The following is a 13,567-nucleotide window of genomic DNA, read 5'->3' as shown; positions in this document are numbered from 1 at the left end:
TGATCTCATTCTAGCCTTCCTCACCCACTGTATCTGCCACTGCTTCCAGAGAAGCATCTTTGGTCCCATTCAGATCTGCTTTCTATTTGACTCCTGAAATGCCATCCCCCAGGCATCTAGAGCTCCCCTGCCCCTCTTGCCAATCATCGTCCATCCATCCAGCATTGTGAGGTGGGCCAGGGCCTGGACAATCTGTAGATCTTATGTGCCGCCTACTCTCTGCCTTGCTCAGCCTCATTTGCAAGAAGAGATGCTAGCTCCTGCATTGTATTATTGTATTGTGAACATTAAATAAGACAATATATATAAAGTGAATGTAAAGTGATAGAATAGGTAAAGGTACTATTTTCTCCCTTCGTTAAAGTCATAGAAAATACTGCCCGTTTCAGAAGATCCTCCTGAAAGCTAAGTCTAGAATTAGATTTCTTCCTCTCTTTTAGTCTGCTCAGTTGCCAAAACATAATAACACAGGCTAGGTGGCTCAGAGACTAATTTTCACACAGTTGCAGTAGCTGAAAGTTCCAGATGGAGGTCCAACGGGACAGGTTTCTGGTGAGAGCTCTCTTCCTGGCTTGCAGAGAGCCGCCTTCTTACCAAGTCCACGCAGGACCCCTCCTTAGCATGTGCTCCTGGAGAGAAAGGCAAGCTCTCTGGTGTTCTTTCTTATATGGATGCTAATCCATCAGGGCCACCCTTATCACTTTCTTAACCTTAAATTTAACCTTAATTACTTTCTTACTCCCCAAACAGCCCCCCTAGGTTCATTAGGGCCTCAACACACGAACTTGAAGGGAATGGTGTCCTTTCAGTCCATACCGCCCTCTGACACAAAACTTCCTCTGTATTTAAAACAAATGCCTTCACATTTTAACATTTAAATGTTTTCCATTACCCTCTTGCATGAAATGTGTATTTTCAGTGAATGGAGTAAGCCTCAGAGCCAGGGACTGTTTTTCCCTTTTATGTATTACTAGCATGAGACAGGGCATTTTTTAGGGTTTGTTGTTTAGTTGCTCAATCATGTCTGACTCTTTGAAACCCCATGGATTGTAGCCCACCAGGCTCCTCAGTCCATGGGATTTCCCAGGCAAGAATACTGTAGTGGGTTGCCGTTTCCTTCTCCAGGGGATCTTCTGGACTCAGGGATCAAACCTGCATTTGCAAGCAGAGTCTCCTGCTTTGCAAGAAGATTCTTTACTGCTGAGCCACTGGGGAAACCCTTTTTAGGGTTTAAGAAATACTAATTAATGAACTGGCTAGTTGTCCACCTAACATAGAGCCAATCACGACCTCTGTTTCATGTAACTGTGTGGATATCAAGAACAGATGTGTAATTAGGATTGGCTAGATTAAGAAATAGTCCCCAAATCTCAGTCCCTAAATAGTTCCCAAATCTTAAAATAGCAAAATGTCTTTCCTCCTCTTGCTACGTAGCCACCATGGAACTTTTTAGTGAAGAGAATGTATTCATTGTAGTCATCCAGGAACCCTGGCAGTTTCCACCCAGACACTGCTGGTTGCTGTGACAGGGAGCAAAGAGAGCTGTGCAGGTCTGACATCAGTAATCACAGGCTCACTGTCCACAATTCATTGGTCAAAACTGTGTGATCCCATCTAACTGGGGGAGATGCAGGCAGTACAACCCTACCACATGTCCAAAAGGTGGAGAGCTGCACATATTGGATGAATACCACTAGTGACCACCACAGTGGAGACACAGATGTTCAGTTTTCCAGGAAGCAGAAAAGTTGACAATCATTTTCTATTTATCTTCTGCATAAATAGGAAATTGGCTTCAACCTTCCCCCTTTTCCCATGCCGGATTAGCCTAGAAATTTCACCCTGTCTGGGAAGTCTGGGTTGGTAGCTCAGAGTTAAAGCTTGTTGTGATTAAACAGACCCTTACTTACCATCTAATCCAGGGACTTGCACAATGACTCTAAGGCAATCCATACCTGTATCTCCAGGAAAGCTGGTAAGAAGGGTTTGGTCAGAGTAGGAAAGACCCTGAATCCCTCTGTTACTTCCTCTCTGTCTGAATTATGAATAGGGCTTCCTTGTAATACATATTCTGTTCCAATTGTATTCTTGCCTATATAATAATAAATGATGCTACAGAAAGTATTTGTAAACCATGAATGTAGTTCAACCACATAAGCAAGATATATGTGATGCCACATTATTTCTAAAGCCTGAAGCCAGGCCTTAAGGACTGAATTGACACCTGTGTCCTTTGCAGTGCCTGGCACAGCCTCTCCCTTTGACTTCAGGACACTTTGTCCTTGTCTTGATGACTGTTGTTGAGCTAGATTTCAGGGTGCTCTCCTTGACTCGGGGGCCGCATGCACTGCAAGTTGGGCAGCCTCCTCTCTGATTTGTGAAGCATCCATTTGCATTGCAAATGGAGGTACTGCCTCTCTGCTTGGTGTCCAGTCCTTGGCTTGTTTGGACCAATCTATTATGCAAAGTAAACTAAAGAGGAATTAGAGTATTTTTGTCTGCGTGTCTTCAAAATCATAGAGTTCCCAAATGCTTAGGATCCTTTGAAGTTGTCTTTCTTTTGTTTCTTTAAAAAACTCTCTTTCTGAGCAAGTCAAGGGCTGATGAGCTGTCCCCACACTTACATGCAAATGTGGGAAAGTAACAAAGACCTTGATTACAGCTTCATTTGCTTCATGCAGGACTCCAGCAGCCAGTTAAAGTCACAGAAAACATGAGTCATGGACTCTAGCAAGTGACGATGGAGCCAGTGGAGCCTCCTGGGTAGTCAGATTCCCTGTTCTAGGGAGTGGGGTGCCATTACCTTCTCCGAGTTAGCAGCAGCAGCAGCAGGGAGCAGTAACTGATACCTTCAAACTGTGATGCTGGAGAAGACTCTTGAGAATCGCCTGGACAGCAAGGAGATCAGTCAATCTTAAAGGAAATCAACCTTGAATATTCATTGGAAGGATTGATGCTGAAGCTGAAGCTCCAATACTCTGGCCACCTGATGTGAAGAGCCAAATCATTATAAAAGACTCTGATGTTGGGAAAGATTGAGGGCAGGAGGAGAAGTGGAAGACAGTGTATTAGATGCTTGGATGGCATCACCCACTCGATGGACATGAGGTTGATGTCCATCTCCAAGCTCTGGGAGATGGTGAAGGACAGGGAAGCCTGGCGTGCTGCAGTCCATGGGGTCTCAAAGAGCTAGACATGACTGAGCAGCTAACAACAGCAACAATAGCTGGTAAGGGATCCCTTTAGTCCCCATTGAAGTGTCCCTCTTACTAGAAGAACTCCATGGTCAAGCTATGATCATGCAGGGTCTCCTCAAGGGGAATGAGTGTGTGGGACTGAGTGCCCCCCTGTGAATAGGAGGAGTGAGTAAGGGCTCTGAAGGGGGAGTGATTCAGGATCAGGTACAGGTTGGGAATGGGTGGGCTAGGTAGGATTAACCTCAAATGCACAAACTGGTGAAAACTCTTCACTTTGGGATCACTAGGTCCCATTCTTTTAGTGTAAGAACAAGTAAGTTCCAACTCTTTCCTCTAAATCTATTTATGGTAAATTTAGGAATCTTACTGAATAAAGCCTGGGGACTAAAGAACAGGGGGGTCTGTGCACCTGGAGTCCTCAGCCCCAAAGATGTTAATTCATTAATTTAATTAAACACACGGCCAAACAGCAGCCACACCACATACATCTTCCCTAATGAAAGTGCAAAACCCACTGCAAATTCTCCTGATTTATTAATCAAATTATTCAACTCAATCAGTAAAGAAGAAAAGCCCTGAGCTGGGAGGAGGGGTACTTCTGCCTTAAGATTAGGCCAGTCCAGCCAGGAAAATGTATAAGCTGGTTCACTGGGACTTAATGTCAGGGAAACAGGGAGTTAAAGGATGGCACCCTGGGGCCTAGGGCCGGATCGACTTGCTTGGTTCAGCTCTCCAGCCCCTTGCCCACTGTCTTGCACAGAGCTGATCTGTTTTCTAGGTGTGAAAACACAGGTATTGAAAAATGACCAAGTGAATGGTAAGCATGGCAGTGAGGTGGCCTGATGTCAAAGCCTCCCTGACCCCCAAACCCTGCAGAAGCCCATCTTGTTCTCCACCCTCAGGCTTCACCAGGAAGATTTTGAGAAGAGTTAAGACTATTTGCTATTCTTCTGCCAGAGTAGTTTTAATGACTGCAAAACTGAGTCGGGTTTTGGAACGTGAGAGGTTCCTACCAAAGGTTTGCCAAAGCAGTGAGGTTTACCTAGTGCCATCCGTGAAGACCTTATAAGTATTTCTTCGCCTGTGACTTGTTATTGATGAATATCACTTCATGGACTTGGAGGCCAGGTTGGGTGTATTGATAAAGAACAGAAGGAGAGGAAGAACCACAGCTACTTTTCTGAGAAGTGTAGTTAAGGTGACTGAGGACAGGTGGCCTGACCTGAGTTGTGGGCCTCAGAGAACAGGGCACGCCATCTCATAGCATCCTTCCGTCAATACCTCTCACAACCACTGCAGCCTTGAACTCAGTGATGGGCAAGCAACCTTGTTCCTCTCTGAACCCCACTCCCTCTGGACCATAGGAACATCTGCCTTTTCGCTCTGAGTTTCAATATGAAGCTTCCTTCCTTAACATGGTGTGAGTGCTTGCAAAACTGAGTTCCCTGTGTATTTATATGAACTTCCAAGTCATGTTGTAACTGGGGGGCATGTCATTAGGCTGCTAGGGAAGTTTCCCTGGCCTCTTCTAGCCCATCTGTGATTTGGATTAGCAATGCAATTTACTAACCAATTCCCCACTGGGTCCAGATGAACACTTTGAGAGTAGCTTCAACATATAATTATCTGAATTAGCTGAAAATAATGATAAAATAATTCCTACAGTTGTCTCCTTCTTCTCCTTCTCCTCTCCTCTTCCTCACTTCCCCACAGCTTCCTCCACCTCCTCTTTCTCCTCACTATTTTACTACTAAAGCACTGAATAGTTTTGGAATTCTGTTTACTGAATCCTCCCATCTTTGCCCACTTTCTCCAACGTATTTCACTCAATCTTTTATCCCTAAAGTTATATTCCTGTTATCCATACATTTGAAGTAAGTCTTTTTTGCTGGGGAAGAGGTGGCTTTGGCAAAGCTTTTTACTGCAGACTTGCAATAGAAATTGTGCCCATAGAAAAGATGCCCACATCCTCCCAGTGGTATTTTCTTTCTGACCTATCTCTCACTTCAGATACCCTTATTGTCATTTTAACAAGATAAGAGTTGAGGGCCATCTCTTTTACCCACTCCCAAATCAGTGGCAGCACCAAGATTGGGCTGGGAGATCTAGAACCTTCCATTGTCTCCATAAATCACTTCTAAGGTTACTGCTTCAAGAAGTTTTCACTTCAAGGCAAATATATGGGGAAACAATGGAAACAATGACAGACTATTTTCTTGGGCTCCAAAATCACTGCAGACGGTGATTGCAGCCATGAAATTAAAAGATACTTACTCCTTAGAAGAAAAGCTGTGACAAATCTAGACAATTTATTCAAAAGCAGAGACATTACTTTGTAAGCAAAGGTCTGTATAATCAAAGCTATGATTTTTCCAGTAGTCATGTATGGATGTGAGCGTTGGACCATAAAGAAGGCTGAGCACTGAAGAATTGATGCTTTTGAACTGTGGTGTTAGAGAAGACTCTTGAGAGTTCCTTACATGCAAGGAGATCAAACCAGTCAATCCTAAAGGAAATCAACCCTGCATATTCATTGGAAAGAATGATGCTAAAGCTGAAGCTCCAATACTTTGACTACCTGATACAAAGAGGTGACTCATTTGAAAAGACCCTGATGCTGGGAAAGATTGAAGGCAGGAGGAGAAGGGGATGACAGAGGATGAGATGGTTGGATGCTATCACCAAATCAATGGACATGAGTTTGAGCAAGTTCTGGGAGATGGTGAAGGACAGGGAAGCCTGGCATGTTTCAGTCCATGGGATCACAAAGAGTTGGACATGACTGAACAACAAGAAAAGTTGCTGCAAATCAATAGAAAGTTTAAGTGAATACAATATACTTGCAGAGCAATTGAAACTTCAAACAGGATCCTCTAGTGCCCCTCCACAGTTGGACCACAAGCTCCAATCCTTAGTGTAGTTTCTGTTGCCCTTCATTATGTTTACTTATGGGTTTTGATGAGACCTGAGATTCTTTGGGATTTACTTTGTAATAAAAATCCTTCAAGAGGCATGTGCATTTTCTCTGGGTGAGACATTCTGTCTCATATTCACTCACACATAAACAGGGATTGATTTCCTTTATAAATAATTAGTGGGCATGCAGCACAGAGCAGCCTCTGGAGGGACCAGACACAAGGCGTGTATAGATGATGGGGATGGAAAAGGGAGGAGGCAAAGAAGATGGAGGAAGAAGAGAAGGGTGTCTATAGTGGAGTCTGCAGGAAGGTTAAGGGAGAGTTTCACAGGGATTTCAATTGTCTACAGCAGGAGATTCAGGATGTTCTGAGGAGAGGGCTAAGCCCATCAAGTCTGTGGGCTTTGTTGTCAGGGACTGGGCTTCATTGAAGTCTTCTGCTAGGTGCTCCTGGGGATGGCCAGATGAGCAAGACCAAGAGATAGAGAGATCCATCAAGTTTCAGAGTGGACAGAATCTTAGCATTCATTTAGTATAGTTTCCATCTAAAGTTTGAACTACAACCAGGGCAACCAATATCCAGCCTCTGCTTCAGCAGAACTCCTTGGATAAAAAAGGTTTCCAGGGAGAATTAACCAGTTCTGTTTTTGTTCCAAATATCAAAATGAATCCTCCACTATACATGTGCAGTGCACCAGCCCCAAGCATCCAGCATCATGCATCGAACCTGACTGCAACTCGTTTCCTACATGATATTTTACATGTTTCATTGCCATTCTCCCACATCTTCCCACCCTCTCCCTCTCCCACAGAGTCCATAAGACTGTTCTATACATCAGTGTCTCTTTGCTGTCTCGTACACCGGGTTATTGTTACCATCTTTCTAAATTCCATATATATGCGTTAGTATACTGTATTTATGTTTTTCCTTCTGGCTTACTTCACTCTGTATAATAGGCTCCAGTTTCATCCACCTCATTAGAACTGATTCCTTTTTAATGGCTGAGTAATACTCCATTGTGTATATGTACCACAGCTTTCTTATCCATTCATCTGCTGATGGACATCTAGGTTGCTTCCATGTCTTGGCTATTATAAACAGTGCTGCGATGAACATTGGGGTACACGTGTCTCTTTCCCTTCTGGTTTCCTCAGTGTATGCCCAGCAGTGGGGTTGCTGGATCATAAGGCAGTTCTATTTCCAGTTTTTTAAGGAATCTCCACACTGTTCTCCATAGTGGCTGTACTAGTTTGCATTCCCACCAACAGTGTAAGAGGGTTCCCTTTTCTCCACACCCTCTCCAGCATTTATTATTTGTAGACTTTTGGATCGCAGCCATTCTGACTGGTGTGAAATGGTACCTCATAGTGGTTTTGATTTGCATTTCTCTGATAATGAGTGATGTTGAGCATCTTTTCATGTGTTTGTTAGCCATCTGTATGTCTTTTTTGGAGAAATGTCTATTTAGTTCTTTGGCCCATTTTTTGATTGGGTCGTTTATTTTTCTGGAGTTGAGCTGTAGGAGTTGCTTGTTATTTTTGAGATTAGTTGTTTGTCGGTTGCTTCATTTGCTATTATTTTCTCCCATTCTGAAGGCTGTCTTTTCACCTTGCTAATAATTTTTGAATACATCAGAATGAATGATGGAATTATTACAATATAATGGAAATCCATGTAATTTCCACCCAGAGGCTGTTGTTCTGCCTTTGGAACTGTCCCCAGTGTGCAGTGACCCTTCCCACATACTGAGTCTTCATTTTTTTGAGTCTAGAATATTCTTGCCAACCTGACACTCTCCCTGAACATCCTCCAGTCTCTCACTGTCCCTTAGAGTGCTAGGGAATTCTGACCAGCAGTTTAGTGGAGGTGGGAGTGTCTTTTCTTATTTATTTGTGCTTTAGTAGTTTATACTGAATAACCTCATATATTTCCCATCTTATATTTGTGTAGAACAGTTTCGCTATTAGACCTTCAGTTCAGTTCAGTTCAGTCACTCAGTCATGTCCGACTCTTTGCGACCCCGTGAATTGCAGCACGCCAGGCCTCCCTGTCCATGAACCAACACCCGCAGTTCACACAAACTCACATCCATCGAGTCGGTGATGCCATCCAGCCATCTCATCCTCTGTCATCCCCTTCTCCTCCTGTCCCCAATCCCTCCCAGCATCAGAGTCTTTTCCAGTGAGTCAACTCTTCGCATCAGGTGGCCAAAGCATTGAAGTTTCAGCTTTAGCATCAGTCCTTCCAAAGAACACCCAGGACTGATCTCCTTTAGAATGGACTGCTTGGATCTCCTTACAATCCAAGGGACTCTCAAGAGTCTTCTCCAACACCACAGTTCAAAAGCATTAATTCTTCGGCACTCAGCTTTCTTCACAATCCAACTCTCACATCCATACATGACCACTGGAAAAACCATAGCCTTGACTAGATGGACCTTTGTTGGCAAAGTAATGTCTCTGGTTTTGAATATGCTATCTAGGTTGGTCATAACTTTCCTTCCAAGGAGTAAGCTTCTTTTAATTTCATGGCTGCAGTCACCATCTGCAGTGATTTTGGAGCCCCCCAAAATAAAGTCTGACACTGTTTCCCCATCTATTTCCCATGAAGTGATAGGACCAGATGCCATGATCTTAGTTTTCTGAATGTTGAGCTTTAAGCCAACTTTTTCACTCTCCTCTTTCACTTTCATCAAGAGGCTTTTTAGTTCCTCTTCACTTTCTGCCATAAGGGTGGTGTCATCTGCATATCTGAGGTTATTGATATTTCTCCAGGCAAAATTGATTCCAGCTTGTGCTTCTTCCAGCCCAGCATTTCTCATGATGTTCTCTGCATATAAGTTAAATAAGCAGGGTGACAATATACAGCCTTGATGTACTCCTTCTCCTATTTGGAACCAGTCTGTTGTTCCATGTCCAGTTCTAACTGTTGAGTTCTAACTGTTGCTTCCTGACCTGCATATAAGTTTCTCAAGAGGCAGGTCAGGTGGTCTGATATTCCCATCTCTTGAAGAATTTTCCACAGTTTATTGTGATCCACACACAGTCAAAGGCTTTGGCATAGTCAATAAAGCAGAAATAGATGCTTTGCTGGAACTCTCTTGCTTTTTCCATGATCCAGCAGATGTTGGCAATTTGATCTGTGGTTCCTCTGCCTTTTCTAAAACCAGCTTGAACATCTGGAAGTTCACGGTTCACATAGTGCTGAAGCCTGACTTGGAGAATTTTGAGCATTACTTTACCAGCATGTGAGATGAGTGCAATTGTGTGGTAGTTTGAGCATTCTTTGGCATTGCCTTTCTTTGGGGCTGGAATGAAAACTGACCTTTTTCAGTCCTGTGGCCACTGCTGAGTTTTCCAAATTTGCTGGCATATTGAGTGCAGCACTTTCACAGCATCATCTTTCAGGATTTGAAGTAGCTCAACTGGAATTCCATCACTTCCACTAGCTTTGTTCGTAGTGATGCTTTCTAAGGCCCACTTGACTTCAGATTCCAGGATGTCTGGCTCTAGGTGAGTGATCACACCATCGTGATTATCTGGGTCATGAAGATCTTTTTTGTACAGTTCTTCTGTGTACACCTCTTCCTAATATCTTCTGCTTCTGTTAGGTCCATACCATTTCTGTCCTTTATGGAGCCCATCTTTGCATGAAATGTTCCCTTGGTATCTCTAATTTTCTTGAAGAGATCTCTAGTCTTACCTTATGCTTATTATTCAATTATCAAGAACTTCTTTTAGAAATGTGTTCTACCATTCATTCATTTATTTAGCAAATAGCAATATTTAGCCATGACCATGTGCCAGGCACTCTTTTAGGGATTGAGTGTGTACTCATCTTTTAGGGATGAGTATTACTTTGCCGACAAAGATCCATCTAGTCAAAGCTATAGTTTTTCCAGTAGTCATGTATGGAAGGGAGAGTTGAACTATAAAGAAAGCTGAGTGTTGAAGAATTGATGTTTTTGAACTGTGGTGTTGGAGAAGATTCTTGAGAGTCCCTTGGACTGCAAGGAGATCAAACCAGTCAATTCTAAAGGAAATCAGTCCTGAATATTCATTGGAAGGATTGATGCTGAAGCTGAAACTCCAATACTTTAGCCACCTGATGCAAAGAACTGACTCATTGGAAAAGACCCTGATGCTGGCAAAGACTGAAGGCAGGAGGAGAAGGAGATGACATAGGATGAGATGGTTGGATGGCATCACCAATTCAATGCACATGGGTTTGAACAAGCTCCAGGAGTTGGTGAAGGACAGGGAAGCCTGGTGTGCTACAGTCCATGGGATGGCAAAGAATCAGACAGGACTGAGTGACTGAACTTAACTGAACTGATGTGCCAGTGAATGAAACAATGTGCTTTCCTCCTTTATGCTTACATTAAAGTTGGAAGAGAGCGATCATCAACACAGGGAGCTCAGCTTGGTTTTCTGTGATTACCTGGAAGGGTGGGATGGGTGTTGGGTGCTCACAAGGGGGATATATGTATTCTTATAGCTGATTCACATTGTTGTACAGCAGAAATCAATACAATATTGTAAAGCAATTATCCTCCAGTTAAAAATAAATTTTAGAAAACAAATAAACAGTACACAGAGTGAAACAGAACAGATTAGGGTATTAGGCAGACCTGGGTGGAGTTGCTTCTCATACAAAGTATATATGTGTATGGCTATTTTATATACTGTACACTTCATTATTTATATCTTCTCCATGGCTTATGTTGTCATCCATAATATGGGAGACAATTTTGCATGAGATGGTGAAAGCTGTCACCACTGCTAATGCTTCCACAGCTCAAGATACCAGCACCACACACTCATGTCATCAGTCGTAGTACAGAAGCTCTGGAATGATCATGGGCTCCATGTGGCCAGTCCTAATGGATCTAGAAGCACGTCTTAGCTGTGTAAGGTGGCCAAAGTTTTTTTAACTTTGAGCCTCAGTTATTTGTAAAATGGGGCTAGAAATGATAGCTTTCGTAGTGAGGATAAGATGAAATATTGCACATTAAGCATATCTTAGTTCATAGCAGAATTTACTCTTAATAAGCAAAAGTTAGTTTCTCCCCTTTCTATGTTTCTATTCCATATGTGGATAAAACTGCCTATTCAAGAAAGGTTGAGAATTGAACCACTAGAGATCTTTCTCATATTGACCTTACTTAATAATTTAGGGTTTTTGAACATGGTAGGCAGGTTTGGAGTCCATCTAACTATGGTACCAGTTTCTCCATGCTTATATGTCTTTTTCCATAAGCACATCAGATTAGAAAGGTTACTTATTTCATTGTATATGGAATGGGCTAGCTTGGTAAGGATGTATAGGTTTTAGGTTGAACTGAATGGTAGACTACGGGATAAGACTGAACGGAATAGCTGTAATCAGCATATGAATAAGAACGAGACTGAGGCAAGATAGATTGAAAGGGAATTCAGTGGGAGAGGAGGAGATGAGTTGAAATGATTTGGAATAGTCTGAAGCAGAATAGTCTGGATGGGGAGTGGGTTGAGACCATGTGGACACAGAGCAATCAAGGAAAGTAATTTTTTAGGTTCTATCCTCTCCAACATAATTTTTTTTTCCTGCCGACTCTGAACATATCTGTCGTGAGCATCTTGAACCTCCGTGTGTTTTGCACTGCCTGATGCTAGTGTTGACAGAGACTTACTGCTGCCATCAAGGGATTTATGCTGCCTCTTTAATGTCCCCCTTCTGTGGTGGCTTTACGGCCCTGCTGTCCAACTTACTATCTGCAGATTGCCATTCGGCACAGAGTCTCTCTTTGTCCCAAATGCATGAGGAGGGGAAAGGGGTGTGAGGCCCCCTGTGTAAGATAGCTGTGTCTGTTTCTGGATTGGGTCTGGGCTGGGACTAGTGATTTTTCTGCTTTTAGTTCTTTTATTTTTTTTTTAAATAAATAGGGTCATTTTTTCAAGGGAATGCTGTGTGCAGTGTTTATACAAGCTAAAGGAACTAGGATGTCCATGAACACTGGAGAACACACGTTCTTTTGTAGGTGTTCTGACTCTTTAATAAAAAGTGGGTATATGGGGAGCTAATGCTTTTGCAACCCTCTTTAGCTCCAGCAGGGGCTACATCATACCCAAGTGTCTCTTTCCATGTGAGTGTTACAATGCACCTCCAGGAATAGTTCTAGCTGACAGTGATTCATTTGTCTTTATTTTCCTGCTCTGCCTTGTCTTCATGTCATCTGGGATTATAGTTAGCAGGCAGTTGGGAGCTAAGATTCCCAAGCCAGGGTTTGCTTGCAAATCATTTCTCCCTATAGGCTCCTAAGGGCTGATGTTACTGTTGAAAAGCTAGTTGTAGAGACTGTGTGTGTGTGTGTGTAAGCATATGGGTTTTGAAGCCAGACAGCCTTGTGGGTCCTAGCCACCAGAAATAGGGTGAAACACAGCACTCACTTCGGGGGCAGCATCTGGGGGTGAGGGCCTTCTAACGTTTTGCACCGTGGTTGATTCTCTTGTCTTACCCTACTTCTGCTTCTGCTTGCAGGGTGAAATCATGATTCAGCTTCTTCCAACCTGGGGCCTTCAGAGAATCATTTAACCTCATGGAGTCTCATTTTCCTCATCTTTCCTCATTTTCCTCATAGGATGCGTAAGCATCCTATGCTTACGCCTGAGAATTTCAGTGAGGAAAAGATGAAATAGCACAACTAAGACATCAGCTAAAGGAAATACTTGTGGAACAGCATGTCTCTGCCTTCGGTATCCACCCCTCCCTGAAAAACAACAGCACAACCAGTCAGTCAGTAAGACAGCAGCAAAGGTATGAGTGCAGTGGCTGAAGGGCTACAGTCGGTTTTCTCGTGAAGACTGTTTTTTCAACCTGAATTGCTGGACTTGGGCAGACCTTCATGCATAGTAGGAACCAATGGGCTGCAAAAGCTGGACTGGGACATGGGTTTCAGGGCTTGCTGTACTCACAGATAAAACCTTCCACCTCTTCAGGCAGACAGGGGTGTCATCGTGGAAAGCAGAATGCATCCATGATGCTGTAAGCTTCAACTCTAAAGTCTTCATTTCTACGAACTAATTGTGATTGCTAATGTTCCCCCAAAGGTATCTAAAGCCATCACTAATAAAGAGTTCTGTCTGATAAAGATTATTTGCAGTGAGGTTGATGTACTAGGCTCTCACCCAGCCTGCCATGCCACTGCTTCCAAATCCCACCTTCTCCTTCAAGTCCATGGTAGGTTCCTTCCTATCCCTGAAGATCTCCTGGCCACTACAGGTCATCGTCATTTCTTTGTTCACTCTGCTTTGGGAGGTGGTCATTTCAAGTCACTCTGGGGCTAGGAACTAAGATGCTGGTACTAGCCATGGGTCAGGCATTGGCTAAGCTCTGATCTCTCTCTTCTGATGTCATCAAGGGTGTTCTGAACTACCTCTAGAGGTCACCCAGTGAAAGCAGAGGATACCAGGC

At 43.2% G+C, this 13,567-nt stretch overlaps 1 long non-coding RNA gene across 1 annotated transcript in view; it reads left to right on the top strand.

Moving 5' to 3' along the window:
- Positions 1 to 13,296, top strand: part of LOC133237377 (uncharacterized) — a 111,288-nt gene extending 97,992 nt beyond the window's left edge. Inside the window, exon 3 of the long non-coding RNA XR_009733165.1 lies at positions 12,635 to 13,296. This is a non-coding gene — a long non-coding RNA (uncharacterized LOC133237377). The remainder of the gene's footprint in view (positions 1 to 12,634) is intronic.
- The last annotated feature ends 271 nt before the right edge of the window (positions 13,297 to 13,567 follow it).

Source organism: Bos javanicus, chromosome 24, assembly GCF_032452875.1.
Source record: "Bos javanicus breed banteng chromosome 24, ARS-OSU_banteng_1.0, whole genome shotgun sequence".
In the NCBI taxonomy this organism is placed as follows: Eukaryota; Metazoa; Chordata; class Mammalia; order Artiodactyla; family Bovidae; genus Bos; species Bos javanicus.
The sequence above is the reverse complement of the archived record's forward strand: the minus strand, read 5'-3'. Positions and strand labels throughout refer to the sequence as shown.